At 39.3% G+C, this 15,469-nt stretch overlaps 1 long non-coding RNA gene across 1 annotated transcript; it reads right to left on the bottom strand.

Moving 5' to 3' along the window:
- Positions 1 to 13,052: 13,052 nt before the first annotated feature.
- On the bottom strand, positions 13,053 to 14,945 carry LOC147979627 (uncharacterized). Its single transcript, XR_015599721.1, has 2 exons — positions 14,616 to 14,945; positions 13,053 to 13,343 (listed from the first exon to the last, which is right to left on the bottom strand). It is a non-coding gene; the product is annotated as an uncharacterized LOC147979627 (long non-coding RNA).
- Positions 14,946 to 15,469: the final 524 nt, after the last annotated feature.

Here is a 15,469-nt window from a genome sequence, read left to right as displayed (position 1 = left end):
GACGAAAGTTTGGACACACACCCCTCACCAACTAGAGCAACTCACTAGAAGGTTCGTAGTTCCGAGAGGGAATAATGTATGTTTGATGACGAAAGGGAGATAGCTTCCTCTTACGGCCTTCAATTTTTTTCTACGTTTAACGTGCACTACTACAACTGTAATGTGAATTTTTTGAAAATCCTAGGGGTCATTTGACCTTTTAAAAAATTGAAGTGATTTTCTAGCCGTTTAATGCCCGCAATTCAAATTTGAACAACATCTACATGCAACACCTAACCAAAACGGTTTGAAAAATCATATCTGTGTACTTGTGTGCAAGTTAATTCCATGTGCACTAAATTAGAAGGATTTTCAAACATATTGATCTCACGACATGGACACATGCATACGTATGCATGGAGTGACATGGCATTCTAATTCCAAAATATTAAAAAATGATTAGAAAAACATGAAACCTTGGTTGATTTAATGTCATGCCACCAAGATAATGTGATAAAAAATTAGCCTGTTTGACGAAAGTTTGGACACACACCCCTCACAAACTCGATGAACTCACTAGAAGGTTTGTGGTTCCGAGAGGGAACAATGCATGTTTGATGACGAACGGGAGATAGCTTCCTCTTACGACCTTCAATTTTTTTCTATGTCTAACATGCACTAATAGAACTCTCATGTGAACTTTTCGAAAATTTCAGGGGTCATTTGACCTTTTAAAGACATATAAGTGATTTTCTAAACATTTAATGACGGTAATTCAAATTTGAACTACATCTACATGCAACGCCTAACCATAACGGTTTGAAAAATCATATTTTTGTGTACTTGTGTGCGAGTTAATTCCATGTGCAGTAAACTAGAAGGAATTTTCGAACATATTGGTCTCAAGGCATGGGCACACATGCATGGAGTAGCATGGCATTTTAATTCCTAAAAATTAAAAAACGATCAGAAAAACATGAAACCTTGCATGATTTAATGTCATGCCACCAAGATGATGTGGTAAAAAAATTGGCACGTTTGACGAAAGTTTGGACACACACCCCTCACCAACTGGAGAAACTCACTTGAAGGCTCATGGTTCCAAGAGGGAACAATGCATGTTTGATGATGAACAGGAGATAGCTTCCTCTTACAGCCTTCAATTTTTTTATGATTAACGTGCACTACTAAAACTGTAATGTGAAGTTTTGGAAAATTCCTGGGGTCAACTGACATTTTAAAGACATTTAAGTGATTTTCTAGCCATTTAATTCAAATTTGAACTACATCTACATGCACTGCCTAACCATAACGGTTTGAAAAATCATATTTGTGTACTTGTGTGCGACTTAATTCCATGTGCAATAAATTAGAAGGAATTTTCAAACATATTTGTCTCACGACATGGACACATGCATATGTATGCATGGAGTGACATGGCGTTTTAATTCCAAAAAACTAAAAAATATCAGAAACATATGAAAGCTAGGTTGATGTAATGTCATGCCACCAATATGATGCGGTAAAAAATTGGCATGTTTGACGAAAGTTTGGACACACACCCCTCACAAACCGGAGCAACTCACTAGAAAGCTCGTGGTTTCGAGAGGGAACAATGCATGTTTGATGACGACGGGAGATAGCTTCCTCTTACGGCCTTCAATGTTTTTTGCTACGTCTAACGTGCACTACTACAACTGTATTGTGAATTTTTTGAAAATTCTAGGGGTGATTTGACCTTTTAAAGACATTTAAATGATTTTCTAGCCATTTAATTCAAATTTGAACTACATCTACATCCAACGCCTAACCATAACGGTTTTCCAAATCATATTTGTGTACTTGTGTTTGACTTAATTCCATGTGCAGTAAATTAGAAGGAATTTTCAAACATATTTGTCTCACGACATGGACACATGCATATGTATGCATGGAGTGACATGGCGTTTTAATCCAAAAAATTTAAAAAATATCAGAAACACATGAAACCTTGGTTGATGTAATGTCATGCCACCAAGATGATGTGGTAAAAAAATTGGCATGTTTGACGAAAGTTTGGACACACACCCCTCACAAACCGGAGCAACTCACTAGAAGGCTCGTGGTTCCGAGAGTGAACAATGCATGTTTGATGACGAACGGGAAATAGCTTCCTCATACGGCCTTCAATTTTTTACTATGTTTAACGTGCACTACTACAACTGTAATGTGAAATTTTTGAAAATTCTAGGGGTCATTTGTCCTTTTAAAAAATTTAAGTTATTTTCTAGCCATTTAATGACCGTAATTCAAATTTGAACTACATCTACATGCAACGCCTAACCAAAACGGTTTGAAAAATCATATCTATGTACTTGTCTCAAGTTAATTCCATGTGCAGTAAATTAGAAGGAATTTTCAAACATATTGGTCTCACGACATGGACACATGCATACGTATGCATGGAGTGACATGGCATTTTCATGCCAATTTTTTTAAAAAATGTCCAGAAAAACATGAAACCTTGGTTAATTTAATGTCATGCTACCAAGATGATGTCGTAAAAAAATTGGTCTATCTGACAAAAGTTTGGACACACACCCCTCACAAACTAGAGTAACTCACTAGAAGGTTCATGGTTCCGAGAGGGAACAATGCATGTTTGATGATGAAAGGGAGATAGCTTCCTCTTACGGCCTTCAATTTTTTTCCACGTCTAACGTGTACTAATAGAACTCTCATGTGAATTTTTTGAAAATTTCAGGGGTCATTTGACCTTTTAAAGACATTTAAGTGATTTTCTAACCATTTAATGACTGTAATTCAAATTTGAACTACATCTACTTGCAACACCTAACTATAACGGTTTGAAAAATCATATTTTTGTGCACTTGTGTGCGAGTTAATTCCTTGTGCAGTAAATTAGAAGGAATTTTCAAACATATTGGTCTCAAGGCATGGGCACACATGCATGGAGTAGCGTGGCATTTTAATTCCAAAAAAATTAAAAAACGATCAGAAAACATGAAACCTTGCTTGATTTAATGTCATGCCACCAAGATGATGTGGTAAAAAAATTGGCCTATTTGACAAAAGTTTGGGCACACACCCCTCACAAACCGGATCAACTCACTATAAGGTACATGGTTCCGAGAGGGAACAATGCATGTTGGACGACGAATGGGAGATAGCTTCCTATTACAGCCTTCAATTTTATAGATTAACGTGCACTACTGCAACTGTAATGTGAAATTTTGGAAAATACTTGGGGTCATTTTACATTTTAAAGACATTTTAGTGATTTTGTAGCCATTTAATTCAAATTTGAACTACATCTACATGCAACACCTTACCATAACGATTTGATAGATCATGTTTGTGTACTTGTGTGTGACTTAATTCCATGTGTAGTAAATTAGAAGGAATTTTCAAACATATTTGTCTCACGACATGGACACATGCATATGTATGCATGGAGTGACATGGCATTTTAATTCCAAAAAAATTTAAAAATATCAGAAACACATGAAACCTTGCTTGATGTAATGTCATGCTACCAAGATGATGTGGTAAAACAATTGGCATGTTTGACGAAAGTTTGGACACACACCCCTCACAAACCGGAGCAACTCACTAGAAGGCTCGTGGTTCGGAGAGGGAACAATGCATGTTTGATGACGAACGGGAGATAGCTTCCTCTTACGGCCTTCAATTTTGTTTCTACGTCTAACATGCACTACTACAACTGTAATGTGAAATTTTTGAAAATTCTAGGGGTCATTTGTCCTTTTAAAAAATTTAAGTGATTTTCTAGCCATTTAATGACGGTAATTCAAATTTGAAGTACATCTACATGCAACGCCTAACCATAGTGGTTTGAAAAATCATATTTTTGTATTCTTGTGTGCGAGTTAATTCCATGTGCAGTAAATTAGAAGGAATTTTCAAACATATTGGTCTCAAGGCATGGGCACACATGCATGGAGTAGCATGGCATTTTAATTCCAAAAAATTAAAAATTGATTAGAGAAAATGAAACCATGCTTGATTTAATGTCATGCCACCAAGATGATGTGGTAAAAAAATTGGCCTGTTTTATGAAAATTTGGACACACACCCCTCACAAACCGGAGAAACTCACTAGCAGGCTCGTGGTTCCAAGAGGGGACAATGCATGTTTGATGACGAATGGGAGATAGCTTCCTCTTACAGCCTTCAATTTTTTATATGATTAACGTGCACTACTACAACTGTAATGTGAAATTTTGGAAAATTCTTGGTGTCATTTGACATTTTAAAGACATTTCAGTGATTTTCTAGCCATTTAATTCAAATTTGAACTACATCTACATGCAACGCCTAACCATAACGGTTTGACAAATCATATTTGTGTACTTGTGTGTGACTTAATTCCATGTGCATTAAATTACAAGGAATTTTCAAACACATTTGTCTCACGACATGGACACATGCATATGTATGCATGGAGTGACATGGCGTTTTAATTCCAAAAAAATTTGAAAATATCAGAAACACATGAAACCTTGGTTGATGTAATGTCATGCCACCAAGATGATGTGGTAAAAAATTGGCATGTTTGACGAAAGTTTGGACACACACCCCTCACAAACCGGAGCAACTCACTAGAAGGCTCGTGGTTCCAAGAGGGAACAATGCATGTTTGATGACGAACGGGAGATAACTTCCTCTTGCAGCCTTCAATTTTTTTCTATGTTTAACGTGCACTACTACAACTGTAATGTGAATTTTTTGAAAATTCTAGGGGTCATTTGTCCTTTTAAAAAATTTAAGTGATTTTCTAGCCATTTAATGACCGTAATTCAAATTTGAAATACATCTACATGCAACGCCTAACCAAAACTGTTTAAAAAATCATATATTTGTACTTGTGTGCAAGTTAATTCCATGTGCAGTAAATTAGAAGGAATTTTCAAACATATTGGTCTCACGGCATGGGCACACATGCATGGAGTAGCATGGAATTTTAATTCCAAAAAATTAAAAATGATTAGAAAAACATGAAACCTTGCTTGATTTAATGTCATGCCACCAAGATGATGTGGTAAAAAATTGGCCAGTTTGACGAAAGTTTGGACACACACCCCTCACAAACTGGAGCAACTCACTAGAAGGTTCGTTGTTCCAAGAGGGAACAATGCATGTTTGATGACGAACAGGAGATAGCTTCCTCTTACAACCTTCAATTTTATTCTATGCTTAACGTGCACTACTACAACTATAATGTGAAATTTTGGAAAATTCTTGGGGTCATTTGACATTTTAAAGACATTTAAGTGATTTTCTAGCCATTTAATTCAAATTTGTACTACATCTACATGCAATGCCTAACCATAACGGTTTGAAAAATCACATTTGTGTACATGTGTGCGACTTAATTCAATGTGCGGTAAATTAGAAGGAATTTTCAAACATATTTGTCACACGACATGGAAACATGCATATGTATGCGTGGAGTGACATGGCGTTTTAATTCCAAAAAAATTAAAAAATATCAGAAACACATGAAACCTAGGTTGATGTAATGTCATGCCACCAAAATGATGTGGTAAAAAAATTAGCATGTTTGACAAAATTTTGGACACACACACACCTCACAAACCGGAGCAACTCACTAGAAGGCTCGCGGTTCCGAGAGGGGACAATGCATGTTTGATGACGAACGGAAGATAGCTTCCTCTTACGGCCTTCAATTTTTTTGCTACGTCTAACGTGCACTACTACAACTGTAATGTGAAATTTTTGAAAATTCTTGGGGTCATTTGACCTTTTAAAAAATTTAAGTGATTTTCTAGCCATTTAATGACCGTAATTCAAATTTGAACTACATCTACATGCAACGCCTAACCAAAACGGTTTGAAAAATCATATCAGTGTACTTGTGTGCAAGTTAATTCCATGTGCACTAAATTAGAGGGAATTTTCAAACATATTGGTCTCACGACATGGACACATGCATACGTATGCATGGAGTGACATGGCATTTTAATTCCAAAAAAATTTAAAAATGACCAGAAAAACATCAAATCTTGGTTAATTTAATGTCACGCTACCAAGATGATGTGGTAAAAAAATTGGTCTATTTGACGAAAGTTTGGACACAAACCCCTCACAAACCAAAGCAACTCACTAGAAGGTTCGTGGTTCTGAGAGGGAACAATGCATGTTTGATGACGAAAGGGAGATAGCTTCCTCTTACGTCCTTTAATTTTTTTTCTATGTCTAATGTGCACTAGTACAACTATCATGTGAATTTTTTGAAACTTTCAGGGGTTATTTGACCATTTAAAGACATTTAAGTGATTTTCTAACCATTCAATGACCGTACTTAAAATTTGAACTACATGTACATGCAACGCCTAACCATAACGGTTTGAAAAATCATATTTTTGTATACTTGTGTCTGAGTTAATTCCATGTGCAGTAAATTAGAAGGAATTTTCAAACATATTAGTCTCAAGGCATGGGCTCACATGCATGGAGTAGCATGGCATTTTAGTTCCAAAAAGTTAAAAAAATGATCAGAAAAACATGAAACCTTGCTTGATTTAATGTCATGCCACCAAGATGATGTGGTAAAAAAATTGGCCTGTTTGACGAAAGTTTGGACAGACACCCCTCACAAACTGGAGCAACTCACTAGAAGGTTCGTTGTTTTGAGAGGGAACAATGCATGTTTGATGACAAATGGAAGATAGCTTCCTCTTACGGCCTTCGATTTTTTTTCTACGTCTAACGTGCACTGATACAACTCTCATGTGAAATTTTCGAATATTTCAGGGGTCATTTGACGTTTTAAAGTAATTTAAGTGATTTTCTAGCCATTTAATTAAAATTTGAACTACATCTACATGCAACACCTAACCATAAAGGTTTAACAAATCATATTTGTGTACTTGTGTGTGACTTAATTCCATGTCCAGGAAATTAGAAGGAATTTTCAAACATATTTGTCTGACGACATGGACACATGCATATGTATGCATGGAGTGACCTGGCGTTTTAATTCGAATTTTTTTAGAAAATATCAGAAACACATGAAACCTTGGTTGATGTAATGTCATGCCACCAAGATGATGTGGTAAAAAAAATTGGCATGTTTGACGAAAGTTTGGACACACACCCCTCACAAACCGGAGCAACTCACTAGAAGGCTCGTGGTTCCGAGAGGGAACAATGCATGTTTGATGACGAACGGGAGATAGCTTCCTCTTACGGCCTTCAATTTTTTTGCTACGTCTAACATGCACTACTACAACTGTAATGTGAAATTTTTGAAAATTCTTGGGGTCATTTGACCTTTTAAAAAATTTAAGTGATTTTCTAGCCATTTAATGACCGTAATTCAAATTTGAACTACATCTACATGCAACGCCTAACCAAAACGGTTTGAAAAATCATATCTGTGTACTTGTGTGCAAGTTAATTCCGTGTGTAGTAAATTAGAAGGAATTTTCAAACATATTGGTCTCACGACATGGACACATGCATACGTATGCATGGAGTGACATGGCATTTTAATTCAAAATATTAAAAAAATGATTAGAAAAACATGAAACCTTGGTTGATTTATTATCATGCCACCAAGATGATGTGGTAAAAAAATTGGCCTGTTTCACAAAAGTTTGGACACACACCCCTCACAAACCGGAGCAACTCACTAGAAGGTTCGTGGTTCTGAGAGGCAACAATGCATGTTTGATGACGAACGGGAGATAGCTTCCTCTTACGACCTTCAATTTTGTTTCTACATCTAACATGCACTAATACAACTCTCATGTGAAATTTTCGACTATTTCAGGGGTCATTTGACCTTTTAAAGACATTGAAGTGATGTTCTAACCATTTAATGACCGTAATTATAAACTAAACTACATCTACATGCAACACCTAACCATAACAGTTTGAAAAATTATATTTTTGTGTACTTCTGTGCGAGTTAATTCCATGTGCAGTAAATTAGAAGGAAATTTCTAACATATTAGTCTCAAGGCATGGGCACACATGCATGGAGTAGCATGGCATTTTAATTCCAAAAAGTTAAAAAATGATCACAAAAACATGAAACCTTGCTTGATTTAATGTCATGCCACCAAGATGATGTGGTAAAAAAATTGGCCTGTTTGATGAAAGTTTGGACACACACAGCTCACAAACTGGAGCAACTCACTAGAACGTTCGTGGTTCCGAGTGAGAACAATGCATGTTTGATGACGAACGGAAGATAGCTTCCTCTTACGGCCTTCAATTTTCTTCTACGCCTAACATGCACTAATACAACTATCATGTGAACTTTTCGAATATTTCAGGGGTCATTTGACCTTTTAAAGACATTTAAGTGATTTTCTAGCCATTTAATTAAAAGTTGAACTACATCTACATGCAACACCTAACCATAATGGTTTGACAAATCATATTTGTGTACTTGTGTGTGACTTAATTCCATGTGCAGGAAATTAGAAGGAATTTTCAAACATATTTGTCTGACGACATGGACACATGCATATGTATGCATGGAGTGACCTGGCGTTTTAATTCGAAAAAATTTAAAAAATATCAGTAACACATGAAACCTTGGTTGATGTAATGTCATGCCACCAAGATGATGTGGTAAAAAAAATTGGCATGTTTGACGAAAGTTTGGACACACACCCCTCACAAACCGGAGCAACTCACTAGAAGGCTCGTGGTTCTGAGAGGGAACAATGCATGTTTGAGGACGAACGGGAGATAGCTTCCTCTTACGGCCTTCAATGTTTTTGCTACGTCTAACGTGCACTACTACACCTGTAGTGTGAATTTTTTTGAAACTTTCAGGGGTTATTTGACCATTTAAAGACATTTAAGTGATTTTTTAACCATTTAATGACCGTAATTCAAGTTTGAACTACATGTACATGCAACGCCTAACCATAACGGTTTCAAAAATCATATTTTTGTGTACTTGTGTCCGAGTTAATTCCATGTGGAGTAAATTAGAAGGAATTTTCAAACATATTGGTCTCACAACATGGGCACATGCATACATATGCATGAAGTGACATGGCATTTTAATTCCCAAATAGTAAAAAAATGATTAGAAAGACATGAAACCTTGGTTGATTTAATGTCATGCCACCAAGAAGATGTGGTAAAAAATTGGCCTGTTTGACGAAAGTTTGGACACACACCCCTCACAAACCGGAGCAACTCACTAGAAGGTTCGTGGTCCCGAGAGGGAATAATGCATGTTTGATGATGAAAGGGAGATAGCTTCCTCTTACGGCCTTCAATTTCTTTTCTACGTCTAACGTGCACTAATACAACTATCATGTGAAATTTCTGAAAAGTTCAGGGGTCATTTGTTCTTTTAAAGACATTTAAGTGATTTTCTAACCATTTAATGACTGTAATTCAAATTTCAACTACATCTACATGCAACGCCTAACCATAACGGTTTGAAAAATCATATTTTTGTGTACTTGTGAGCGAGTTAATTCCATGTGCAGTAAATTAGAAGGAATTTTCAAACATATTGGTCTCAAGGCATGGGCACACATGCATGGAGTAGCTTGGCATTTTAATTCCAAAAAATTAAAAAAACGATCAGAAAAACATGAAACCTTGCCTGATTTAATGTCATGCCACCAAGATGATGTGGTAGAAAAATTGGCTTGTTTGATGAAAGTTTGGACACACACCCCTCACAAACTGGACAAACTCACTAGCAGGCTCATGGTTCCAAGAGGGAACAATGCATGTTTGATGACGAACGGGAGATAGCTTCCTCTTACAGCCTTCAATTTTTTTCTATGATTAACGTGCACTACTAAAACTGTAATGTGAAATTTTGGAAAATTCTAGGGGTCATTTGACATTTTAAAGACATTTAAGTGCTTTTCTAGCCATTTAATTCAAATTTGAACTACATCTACATGCAACGCCTAACCATTACGGTTTGACAAATCATATTTCTGTACTTTTGTGTGACTTAATTCCATGTGCAGTAAATTAGAAGGGATTTTCAAACATAATTGTCTCACGACATGGACACATGCATATGTATGCATGGAGTGACATGGCATTTTAATTCCAAAAGTTTTAAAAAATATCAGAAACACATGAAACCTTGGTTGATGTAATGTCATGCCACCAAGATGATGTGGTAAAAAAATTGGCATGTTTGACGAAATTTTGGACACACACCGCTCACAAACCGGAGCAACTCACTAGAAGGCTTGTGGTTCCGAGAGGGAACAATGCATGTTTGATGATGAATGGGAGATAGCTTCCTCTTATGTCCTTCAATTTTTTTCTACGTTTAACATGCACTACTACAACTGTAATGTGAATTTTTTGAAAATTCTAGGGGTCATTTGTCCTTTTAAAAAAATTAAGTGATTTTCTAGCCATTTAATGATCGTAATTCAAATTTGAACTACATCTACATGCAACGCCTAACCGAAACGGTTTCTAAAATCATATCTGTGTACTTGTGTGCTCGTTAATTCCCTGTGCAGTAAATTTGATGGAATTTTCAAACATATTGGTCTCACGACATGGACACATGCATACATATGCATGGAGTGACATGGCATTTTAATTCCAAAAAAATTAAAAAATGATCAGAAAAACATGAAACTTTGGTTAATTTAATGTCGTGCTACCAAGATGATGTGGTAAAAAATTGGTCTGTTTGACGAAAGTTTGGACACACACCCCACACAAACCGGAGCAACTCATTAGAAGGTTCGTTGGTCCGAGAGGGAACAATGCATGTTTGATGACGAAAGGGAGATAGCTTCCTCTTACGGCCTTCAATTTTTTTTGTACATCTAACATGCACTAATACAACTGTCATGCGAAATTTTTGAAAATTTCAGGGGTCATTTGACCTTTTAAAGACATTTAAGTGATTTTCTAACCATTTAATGATCGTAATTCAAATTTGAACTACATCTACATGTAATGCCTAACCATAACGGTTTGAAAAATCATATTTTTGTGTACTTGTGTGCGAGTTAATTCCATGTGCAGTAAATTAGAAGGAATTTTTAAACATATTGGTCTCAAGGCATGGGCACACATGCATGGAGTAGCATGGCATTTTAATTCCAAAAAAATTAAAAAATGATCAGAAAAACATGAAACCTTGCTTGATTTAATGTCATGCCACCAAGATGATGTGGTAAAAAAATTGGCCTGTTTGACGAAAGTTTGGACACACACCCCTCGCAAACTGGAGAAACTCACTAGAAGGCTCGTGGTTCCAAGAGGGAACAATGCATGTTTGATGATGAATGGGAGATAGCTTCCTCTTACGTCCTTCAATTTCTTTCTATGTTTAATGTGCACTACTACAACTGTAATGTGCAAGTTTGGAAAATTCTAGGGGTCATTTGACATTTTAAAGACATTTAAGTGATTTTCTAGCCATTTAATTCAAATTTCAACTACATCTACATGCAACGCCTAACCATAACAGTTTGACAAATGATATTTGTGGACTTGTGTGTGACTTAATTCCATGTGAAGTAAATTAGAAGGAATTTTCAAACATATTTGTCTCACGACATGGAAACATGCATACGTACGCATGGAGTAGCATGGCATTTTAATTCCAAAAAATTAAAAAATGATCAGAAAAACATGAAACCTTGCTTGATTTAATGTCATGACACCAGATGATGTGGTATAAAAATTGGCCTATTTGACAAAAGTTTGGACAGACACCCCTCACAAACCGGAGCAACTCACTAGAAGGTTCATGGTTCCGAGAGGGAACAATGCATGTGTGATGACGAACGGGAGATAGCTTCCTATTACGGCCTTCAATTTTTTTCTATGTTTAACGTCCACTAATACAACTGTCTTGTGAAAATTTGGAAAATTTTAGGGGTCATTTGACCTTTTAAAGACATTTAAGTGATTTTCAAACCATTTAATGACCATAATTCAAATTTGAACTACATCTACATGCAACGCCTAACCATAACGATTTGAAAAATCATATTTTGTGTACTTGTGTGAGAGTTAAAAAAATCATTAGACGATGTAAATATCTGGTGTTCTAAAAAGGAAATGTAAAGATCTGGCAAGACAATCGGCCCCCACATGATCTGCTGTCTATCTCGCGGCTCGAGGTTTGGTAGGTGAATGGCGGGGATTATTAATCAGACACGATTCTGCATTGGAAACCGTCAGCTATTATGTTCACACACGGATTTTGGCTATTATGTTCACACACGGATTTTGCTGCGGGAATCGTGTGTAATTCAAACTACAATACTCATAAATTCAGGCAACCGGCGTTTGTACTGTCCCCGTCGATCTATATTCCGGCCGCCAATAAATACTACCTTGCTCACATTGCCCCGGCTGCATTCTCATCTACATCCTCTCCACGCTCGCCCTCTCTCTCTCTCTCTCAAATCTCTGCCATGGCGCCGCCGGTCTGGCCACGCGCCGACGAGGAGTCCCCCCCCCGGAGGATGCTCACTTGATTAGCAGCGATGAGGACCCCTACGCGCCGCCTGACGAGGTTGCGCCGGACCCCCCAACTTTGGATTGGTTTTGGGGCCAGTACAATCTTTGTCTGTGGAAGTCGCTGCCGCCGGCTGAGAAAGCTAGGCAAGTGGCGTTCAAGAAGGAGATGGCAGAGGAGGAAGCTAGGTACCAGGCGACCTGTGAAGCCCGTGATGCCGCCTGGAAAAAGGAGGCGGCGGAGCTTTGGGGCCGGACGCGTCGTCCTGCCGAGGAGGTATACAAAGACGGGTACTTCGTGAGCAAGGTCATTGGCGTTGGGCGCCTCGTCGCTGCGTGGAGGTGGGCCAATAAGCTCCAGCGTGCCACCGACGAGGAGCTCCGGTGGGCACCCAACAAAATGGCAAGATCGTCCGCGCGTCCGCCAGCAAGAGGCAGATCGGTACGTCAAGCGCTGCGAGGCGGAGGAGGCGAAGTACTGCCTCCGCACTGGGAAGACGCCGCTGTAACACCCTCGATGCGACTATAGCTCCAACGTGTCGAGGCACGACTTAGAGACATAGTCGCATTGAAGGCATATGTCGCAAGTGAGGTAATCTTCACACAACCCATGTATTACATAAGGGAAAGAGATACATAGTTGTCTTACAATCGCCACTTCACACAAATACATGAATAAAGCATTACATCATACAATACAATCAAGGTCCGACTACGGAACCAAAATAAAAGAAGAACCCCAAATGCGACAATGGTCCCCGATCGACTCCAACTGGGCTCCACTACTGATCGACTAGAACGAAACAACACAAAGGACAAGATCTTCATCGAGCTCCTCCTGAGCTTGGTTGCGTCATCTGCACGGTCTCATCGGCACCTGCAAGCTGGTTTTGGAAGTATCTGTGAGCCACAGGGACTCAGCAATCTCGCACCCTCGCGATCAAGACTATTTAAGCTTATGGGTAAGGTAAAGGTATGAGGTGGAGCTGCAGCAAGCGACTAGCATATATGGTGGCTAACATACGCAAATGAGAGCGAGAAGAGAAGGCAAAGCACAGTCGATAAAAGTATGATCAAGAAGTGATCCTAAAACAACCTACGTCAAGCATAACTCCAACAACCGTGTTCACTTCCCGGACTCCGCCGGAAAGAGACCATCACGGTTACACACGCAGTTGATTCATTTTTAATTAAGTTAAGGTTCAAGTTATCTACAACCGGACATTAACAAATTCCCATCTGCCCATAACCGTGGGCACGGCTTTCGAAAGTTCAATCCCTGCAGGGGTGTCCCAACTTAGCCCATCACAAGCTCTCACAGTCAACGAAGGAATAGACCTCCTCCCGAGACATTCCGATCAGACTCGGTATCCCGGTTCTACAAGACATCCTCGACAATGGTAAAACAAGTCCAGCAAGACCACCAGCTGTGCCGACAATCCCGATAGGAGCTGCACATATCTCGTTCCCAGGGCACATCGGATAAGCTAAGCGTACAGGAGCCGGCGTAACCCAAGTTGCCAAGGGATGGCCTTGCACGGTGCTCTGGGTTGGACCAACACTTAGAGAAGCACTGGCCCGGGGGGGTTAAAATAAGATGACCCTTGGGCTGGCCTAACCCAAGGGAAAAAGAGGCTAGGTGGCAAATGGTAAAACCAAGGTTGGGCCTTGCTGGAGGAGTTTTATTCAAGGCGAACTGTCAAGGGGTTCCCATTATAACCCAACCACGTAAGGAACGCAAAATCCGGGAACATAACACCGATATGACGGAAACTAGGGCGGCAAGAGTGGAACAAAACACCAGGCATAAGGCCGAGCCTTCCACCCTTTACCAAGTATATAGATGCATTAATTAAATAAGATATATTGTGATATCCCAACAAGTAAACATGTTCCAACAAGGAACAACATATCCATGTTCCATCAAGGAACAAACTTCAATCTTCACCTGCAACTAACAACGCTATAAGAGGGGCTGAGCAAAGCGGTAACATAGCCAAACAACGGTTTGCTAGGACAAGGTGGGTTAGAGGCTTGGTTCAACAAAGTAGGAGGCATGATAAGCAAGTGGTAGGTATCGCAGCATAGGCATAGCAAAAGAGCGAGCAACTAAGCAAGCAAAGATAGAAGTGATTTCGAGGGTATGGTCATCTTGCCTGAAATCCCGCAAGGAAGAAGAACGAGTCCATGAAGAAGATGAACGGACGTAGACGAACGGGTCCTCACAAACGCGACGTTATCGGAACCAACCCGAAGAAGCAACACCGGAAAGAAGCAAATGACATAGTAAACAACCACCACAGACATGGCATGATGCGCAAACAATTATGATGCATGTCCGGTTTTAATGAGGCATGGCATGGAAAAAATGCACAAACAATCCTACAAATTAAGTGGAGCTCAACATGCAACGAGTTGCATATTGATGAGACACCACAACAAGTTATTTAGTTCGATCTCGTTTATGTACCCAACAATATTAAATGTTGATTTGTTGGGGAACGTAGTAATTTCAAAATTTTCCTACGCACACGCATGATCATGGTGATGCACAGCAACAAGAGGGGAGAGTGTTGTCTACGTACCCACGCAGACCGACTGCGGAAGCGATCACACAACGTAGAGGAAGTAGTCGTACGTCTTCCCGATCCGACCGATCCAAGCACCGTTACTCCGGCACCTCCGAGTTCTTAGCACACGTACAGCTCGATGACGATCCCCAGGCTCCGATCCAGCAAAGCGTCGGGGAAGAGTTTCGTCAGCACGATGGCGTGGTGACGATCTTGATGTTCTACCGACGTAGGGCTTCGCCTAAGCACTACAACGACATGATCGAGGTGGAATATGGTGGCAGGGGGCACCGCACACGGCTAAGGAACGATCTCAAGGATCAACTTGTGTGTCTAGAGGTGCCCCCCTGCCCCTGTATATAAAGGAGCCAAGGGGGAGGGGGCGGCCGGCCAGGAGGAGGGCGCAGGAGGAGTCCTACTCCCACTGGGAGTAGGACTCC

Source organism: Triticum urartu, chromosome 3A (genome assembly GCF_056163025.1).
Source record: "Triticum urartu cultivar PI428250 chromosome 3A, HENAU_Tu73, whole genome shotgun sequence".
Taxonomy (NCBI): Eukaryota; Viridiplantae; Streptophyta; class Magnoliopsida; order Poales; family Poaceae; genus Triticum; species Triticum urartu.
Note: the sequence above shows the minus strand (reverse complement) of the source record. Positions and strands in the feature narration are given on the sequence as shown.